Source organism: Ailuropoda melanoleuca, unplaced genomic scaffold, assembly GCF_002007445.2.
Source record: "Ailuropoda melanoleuca isolate Jingjing unplaced genomic scaffold, ASM200744v2 unplaced-scaffold4575, whole genome shotgun sequence".
NCBI lineage: Eukaryota > Metazoa > Chordata > Mammalia > Carnivora > Ursidae > Ailuropoda > Ailuropoda melanoleuca.
This window is the reverse complement of record NW_023218003.1, coordinates 1-7,929: the sequence shown is the minus strand read 5'-3', so window position 1 is coordinate 7,929 and position 7,929 is coordinate 1. Positions and strand designations below refer to the sequence as shown.

Below are 7,929 nucleotides of genomic sequence, written 5' to 3'. Positions count from 1 at the left end.
GCTCAATTTTTAATTTCTTGAGGAACCTCTACATTGTTTTCTAAAGTAGCTGTATCAGATTGCATTCCCACCATCAGTGTAAGAGGGTTCCCTTTTCTCTGCATCTTCGCCAACATTTGTTGTTTCCTGTGTTGTTAATTTTAGCCATTCTGACTGGTGTGAGGTGGCATCTCATTGCAGTTTTGCTTTGTATTTCCCTAATGCTAACTGATGTGGAGCATTCTTTCATGTGTCTATTGGCCATTTGGATGTCTTCTTTGAAGAAATGTCTGTTCATGTCTTCTGCCCATTTCTTGACTGGATTAATTTGTTCCTTGGGTGTTGGGTTTGATTAAGTTCTTTATAGATCTTGGATACTAGCCCTTTATCTGGTATGTCATTTGCAAATATCTTCTCCCATTCTGTAGGTTGCCTTTTAGTTTTGTCAGCTGTTTCCTTTGCTCTGCAGAAGATTTTTATGTTGATGAAGTTCCCGTTTTTGCTTTTGTTTCCCCTGTCTTTTGAGACATGTCTAGTAAGAAGTTGTTGTGGCTGGGGTCAAAGTGGTTGATGCCTGTGTTCTTCTCTAGGATTTTGATGGATACCTTTCTCACATTTGGGTCTTCCAACCATTTTGAGTTTATCTTTGTGTATGGGGTAAGGAAATGGTTCAGTTTCATTCTTCTACGTGTGGCTGTCCAGTTTTCCCAGCAGCATTTATTGAAAATACTGTCCTTTTTCTATTGGATCTTCTTTCCTGCTTTGTCCAAGATTAGGGAAGTTCTCAGCTATGATTGGTCAAATATACCTTCTGCCCCTCTTTCTCCCTTTCTCTCTTTTCTCTTTCTCTGGGACCCCAATAATTCTAATATTGTTTCACTTTATGGTATCACTGATTTCTCGAAGCCTCCCTTCATGGTCCATTAGTTGTTTTTCTCAATTTTCCTCAACTTCCTTCCATACTACCTTCTTGTCTTTTATGTGACTGGCTCTCTCTTCTGCCTTATTTACCCTAGCTGTTAGAGCATCAGTTTTAGACTGCATCTCAGTTAAAGCATTTTTAGTTGTGGCCTGATTAGATTTTATTTCTGCACTAAGAGATTCTCTGGTGTCTTTTATGCTTTTTTCAAGCCCAGCTAGTAACTTTATAATTGTTATCCTGAATTCCAACTCTGACATTTAACTTATATCCACGTCAATTAGATCTGTTGCAGAAAGTATTACCTCTTGTTCCTTCCTTTGTTGTGAAATCCTCCTCTTAGTCATTTTGCCCAGAGAAGAATGGATGAATGAGAAAACAAAATAAAAAATACCAGCCATGACCCAAGTGAAATACACACTAGACAAATCTGAATAGGTCAAAAACCAAAAAAGTAAAGAAAAGGAAACAAAAAGAGTTAGGGGAAATGAGAGTATAATCTCTCAGGTGGACAAAGCAGGGTGATCCACTTGGTCCTGTGTGTATCTTGGTCTATTAGAAGACACTAAATCCCAAAATTGTAAGGAAAGCTGTGTGTGTGTGTGTGTATATATACATGTATATATACACATATATACATGTATATACGTATATATACACGTATATATACATATATATGTGTATATATACATATATATACACACACATATATATGCACATATAATTTAGGTATATATTTAGGTATATATTTATATATATAAATAAATATATAAATAAATTGAATACAGTGAAAGGAAGCCAAAAATGAAGAATATATCTATAAAATGTAAATGTAAAAATGAAAGTTAAAACAAGACAAAAAAACAAGAGTTGATAAAATAAACTAGTTGAAAAGGAAAAAAAGAAAAAACAAAAGGAAAATTTTAAACTGAAAGATAAAAGAATCATGATAAAGAACCTCAAATTCTGTATACTATTTTCCCCTAGTGCTGGAGTTTTGCAGTTCTGTGTGCTCTGTAAACTTGGTATTTGCCTGATATTCCAGTCCATTTTCGGGGGGGGAGGGGTGCTGCTGCACTGATTCTGAGGTATCTTTGCCTGGGTGTAATTGCAGTGCTCCTTGCCAGAGGGACAGGCTCAATGTAAAATGCTTGGGGTTGTTCTGTGTGGCTTTTGTTCCCTGAAGGCTTTCCACAATGCTTTAGTGGATGCAAATAAAATGGCGGGCCCTGATCTCCAGTCCCGAAGCTAAGATTGGGTCCCAATCTCTTCTGTAAAAAAGCAGTCTTCACTTTTGTGTGTGCCAAACTCTGCAGATTCCTGCGGTGCACACTTGTGCTGTTCTTCGGGGGGGGGGGTGGTGCAGAGGGAGGAGGGTTGCCCCGTTTCTGCCCTCTGCCCCCACCTGGAGAGTGGTCACCAGATCATGTGCAAACCCATGCCACCCCTTTGGGGAAAAGGCGGAGAGTCATGTTTTTGCCCTTTGCAGGACCCCCACACGGATAGCTGTCTCCTGATTGTGATACAGTTCAGGGTTTACGGCAAACTGAGCTAAGAGCCCACTCCCAGTCTCCCTGATTGCAGCCGGTTTCCCTGCTCCAATGCTTGGGAACTCTGCCAGCGCAGGCACTCTTGTTTTTTTTGTGAGCCTGGGGATCCTGAGACCACAGTGTTCCACCAGGATTCTGCCCCACTTTGCCACCCCAGCTCCTTTCAGGCAGGGATGTCTGCACTGGAGCAGACTTCTAAGAGTTCTGATTTTTTTTTTTTTAAAGATTTTATTTATTTATTGGACAGAGATAGAGACAGCCAGCGAGAGAGGGAACACCAAGCAGGGGGAGTGNCCGCCCGCCCCCCCCCCCGCCCCTGCTGTTTATCTTCTGATATATATCTCCTTAGATTCACTTCTCTGCATCTTGCAGAAAGTGGTTGCTATTCTTGCAGCAATGTGGTTGCAGAAAGTGGTTGCTGTTCTACTTGTAGATTTCCAGCAATCTTTTCTTAAATCTCAGGTTGAATTCATAGGTGTTCAGAATGTTTTGATAGATATCTAGCTAAATTCAAGAGAGCAGATGAAATGAGGTCTCCTACTCTTCCCCCATCTTGTCTCCCTCCTTAAAACATGTAATCTTTAAACTATAAAATACTGTTGAAAGAAATCGAAGACAACACAAAGAAATGGAAAGATATTCCATACTCATGGATTGAGAGAATAAATATTGTTAAAATGTCTATACTTCCCAAAGCAATCCACACATAATGTAATCCCTATCAAAATACCAACCGCATTTTTCACAGAACTAGAACAAACAATCCTAAAATTTGTATGGAACCGCAAAAGACTCCAAATAGCCAAAGTAATCTTGAAAAAAGAAGAACAAAACTGGGGGAATCACAATCCCAGATTTCAAGATAAACTACAAAGCTGTAGTAATCATAACAGTATGGTACTGGCACAACAATAGACACATAGATCAATACAACAGAACAACAAATGTAGTAATCAAAACAGTATGGTACTGGCACAGAAGCAGATAGATCATTAGAACAGAATAAAAAACCCAGAAATCATGATTACATCTTCAATTAATCTTCGATAAATAAGGCAAAAATATCCAATGGGAAAAAGACATTCTCTTCAACAAATGGTGTTGGGAAAACTGGACAGCTACATTCGAAGAACAGCTACACTTTCCTACACCATACACAAAAATAAACTCATAATGAATTAAAGATCTAAATGTGAGACCTGAAACCATAAAGCACAAGCAGTAATTGCTAGAGTAGAGCACAAACTGTAATTTCTCGGATATTGACCATAGCAACATTCTTCTAGATAGGTCTCCTGAGGCAAAGGAAACAAAAGGAAAAATAAACTATAGGGACCATATCAACATAAAACTTCTGCACAACAAAGCAAACAATAGAACTAAAGACAACATACTGAATGGGAAAAGATATGCAAATAACTTATCCAGTAAGGGGCCAGTAGCTCAGATATATAAAGAAGTGATAACAACTCAACACCAAAAAATCCCCAAAAGGCCTAATTAAAAAATGGGCAGAAAACATGAACAGACATTTCTCTAAAGAAGACACTGAGATGGCCAGCAAACACATGAAAAGATGCTTAACATCTTTCATCATTAGGGAAATGGAAATCAAAACTGAATGACAAAGCACCTCACACATGTAAGAATGGATAAAATCAACAACACAAAAAACAAGTGTTGGTGAGGATGTGGTGAAAAAGGATTCCTTGTGCACTGTTGGTGGGAATTGTGAACCTGTGCAGCTTTGGGGAAAACAGTATGGAAGTTCCTCAAAAAGATTAAAAACAGAAGTGCCATATGATCCAGTAATTCCACTACTGGATATTTACCAAAGAATACAAAAACACTAATTTGAAAAGATATATGCACCACTGCGTTTATTTCAGCATTATTTACAATAGCCAAGTTTTGGAGGCAGTGCAGGTGACCATGGATAGATGAATGGATAAAGGCCATAAAATCTTATTGAATCTGTAAGAAACCATAGTTACAAGGAAACCAGTAAACATAAATCACTGTTGATAATATGGTTGTCAGATATAACACAATTATTAAATGTTTCTGTAATGTCATAAAGAGGAAATAATGGTATAGCATTAAAATTCCACACTATTTGATCAAGCCTTTGGGATGAAAGTAAGAAAAGAAAAATGCAAATTATACTTTGTTAAGGATGAACATAGTTACAATTTAATTCTTGACATCAATAAGAAATACAAGTTTAATGTATTGTAAAAATTAAAAGACTAATAGAAATAAAATGTTTGAAAACTGAAGAAAGAGTACAAAGAGTAGGAAACGATAATAAAGACTACATAAAATTCAGTCACAAGAATAATACCAAATGTGAACACATTAAAAGTCAAAGCTTTTCAGATTGTAAAACAAAGAAAGTTTTGGCTTTTAAAAAACTGTTTTTAAAAAAACAGTTACGGCTTTTTTTAAGAGATGTAGCCAAGATAACGTGACAGAAATAGAAGGAAAATAAATGGCTAGTGAACACCTTACCAGTTAAATAGGAAGAAAGAGAAAACTTATGTAGCAATGTTAATAGCCAACAAAATATAATTCAAAATGAAGAGTATTATATAACATTAATGATAAAATGTAATAATAAAATATGTAATCCATAAAGATGATATGTCATTCTTTTGCTTAACTGAAAAACAAAATGTGAGGCAAATTTAGAAATACAAAGACAATTAGTTTTATTTTTTATTTATTTATTTTTTTTTTAAAGATTTTATTTATTTATTTGACAGAGATAGAGACAGCCAGCGAGAGAGGGAACACAAGCAGGGGGAGGGGGAGAGGAAGAAGCAGGCTCCCAGCAGAGGAGCCTGACGTGGGACTCGATCCCAGAACGCCGGGATCATGCCCTGAGCCAAAGGCAGACGCTTAACTGCTGTGCCACCCAGGCGCCCCAATTAGTTTCATTTTTAAAGATTTTATTTATTTGAGAGAGAGCGAGAGAGAGACAGAGATAGTGAGAGAGAGACAGAGATAGCGAGAGAGAGCATGAGTGGGAAGTGGAGGGAGAGGCAGGCTCCCTGCTCAGCGGGGCTCGATCCCAGGACCCTGAGCCAAAGGCAGATGCTTAACTGATTGAGCCACCCAGGTGCCCCAAAGAAAATGTGATAATAGTTCAATGACAGACTTTGTCTTCCTGTTCTCCACCATAGAGCAAGATCAAGATGAAAAGGAGAACCCCATGCAGGAACTTTGCATCCACATGCTCTGCCTCAACATCTGTGTGGGGGAGAGTGGAGAGAGACTGAGTCAGGCAGCCAAGGTGCTGGAGTAGCTCACAGGTCAGACCCCTGTGTTCTCCAAAACTAAATACACCATCAGATCCTTTGGCATCAGGAGAAATGAAAAAATTGCTGTCCATTGCACAGTCCATGGGGCCAAGGCAAAAGAAATCGTAGAGAAAGGTCTAAAGGTTCAGGAGTGTGAATTAAGGAAAAATAACTTCTTGGAGTGCCTTGGTGGCTAAGCGTCTAACTCTTGATTTCAGCTCGGGTCATGATCTCAGAGTCATAAGATCAAGCCCCCTGTTGGGCTCTGCGCTCAGCGGGGTGTCTGCTTGAAATTCTTTCTCTCTCTGCTCCCCCCATCCCTGCTCACACGTCCGCTCTCTTTCTCTCTCTAAAATAAATAAATAAAATCTTTATTAAGAAAAGGAAAAAATAACTTCTTTGATACTAGAAACTTTGGTTTTGGAGTCCAGGACTTCATCGATCTGGGGATCAAATATGACTCAGGCATTGGTAACTATGGCCTGGATTTCCATGTGGTACTACTCTGAGTAAGCTAGTTTTCAGCATCACCGATAACAAGCGCAGGACAGTCTGTGTTGGGGCCAAACACAGAATCATCAAAGAGGAGGTCACGTGCTGGTTTTAAGATGGGATCACCTTTCCTGGCAAATAAATTCCTGTTTCTATCCAAATTTTGATGATGGAGTACAAAAGATAGGTTTATAGATGGTATGACTTATGTAATTAAGAAGTTTTAAAAATATATATCTCACCTTTAAGAACAATGAATATACTTTTTAGTGCTCATATAACATAAGAAAACTACATACTAGTTTTCAAAGAATATCTAAAGAAATTTGAAGTTGAATAATTATACCCTCTGACTATAATGTGTTACAACTAGAAATATATTATTAAAGGGCAACAAATCTAAGCACTTATAAATTTAAAAGCAAGCACTGATTTTCCATATAAAAAGGAAATCAAAATTGAATTTTATAAGAATAAAATAAGCATTCAACTAAAGAGCTAGAATAAAGAATATAATAAAAAGTTGTATGGTTGAATTGTTACAGTTAAGAACAGAAAATAGTAAATTGGGGTGCCTGGGAGGCTCAGTCAGTTAAGTGTCTGACTCTTGATTTCAACTCAGGTCATGATTTCAGGGTTGTAAGATCAAGGCCCACATCAGGCTCTGTGTTGGGCACGGATCTTGCTTAAGATTCTCTTTCTCCCCACTGCTCCCTCCTGCCCCAGCACATTCTCTCTCTCTCTCTCTCTCTCTTAAAAACAAACAAACAAAACAAAACAAAGAAAACTCTAGAAAGTAGTATATTACTAAGTAAACAAGTCATGAATAAATAACTCATCTGGTAGATGTTTGATAAAAATAAAGCTACTAACTCTGTCTTTGAATATGACAATAAAATAGACCCATCCAGGGCAAACCCAAAGAAAAAAATAATACAGAACATTAGGCATGAAAATGGTGATGGAATTGCAAGTATAGAAGATAATAATATAAAAATATATACAGTTTTTAATCTATAAATTATAAAACATAAATGGAAATAATTGACTTCCTAGAAAAATGTGAATTAGGTGTCTCAGGTGACTGTACTGATAATTCAGTAACCATAGAACACACTGGAAATTTTTAGGATTTACTCCACAGAAGCGCTAGTCCTAGATTATTTTATGTTTGTTCTTTCAAATTTTCAAGTAATAGACAATTTCATTTCTCTGTTAGTTGATTTATTCTGGAGATTAGAAAAAGACAGAAAACTCTTCAGTTAACTCTGATACCAAAACTGAAATGAAAGAGATAAGAAAACTGGAGACCAATTTTACATATGAATAAAGATGCAAAATCCTAAATTACAAATAGCAATCCAGGATTATATTAAATCTATATATGTGTTTACCACGGGGAGACAAACTTACTTCCAGGAGTATAAAGATGGTTCTTACCAGGAATTGAATATGTTAATGTATTAAAGGGGGAAAACCTATATGATCATCCTGAATTATATACTAAACAAATTTAACAAATCTTAAGAGTATTGTGGATTAGTCTTTATATAGAAACGATGATTAGTCTGTGTCAGGCACCGATCTAGCAATTTACATGGACTGTATAATGTAAGCTTCCTAACAACCCTGTGAAGTAGCTAGTACTGGTTTGCTTATTTTATAGATAAGGAAACTGAGGCACAAA

The 7,929-nt window shown here is 37.1% G+C and overlaps 1 pseudogene; it reads left to right on the top strand.

Moving 5' to 3' along the window:
* Window positions 1-5,599: 5,599 nt before the first annotated feature.
* LOC109491287 lies at window positions 5,600-6,357 on the top strand (annotated as a pseudogene).
* The last annotated feature ends 1,572 nt before the right edge of the window (window positions 6,358-7,929 follow it).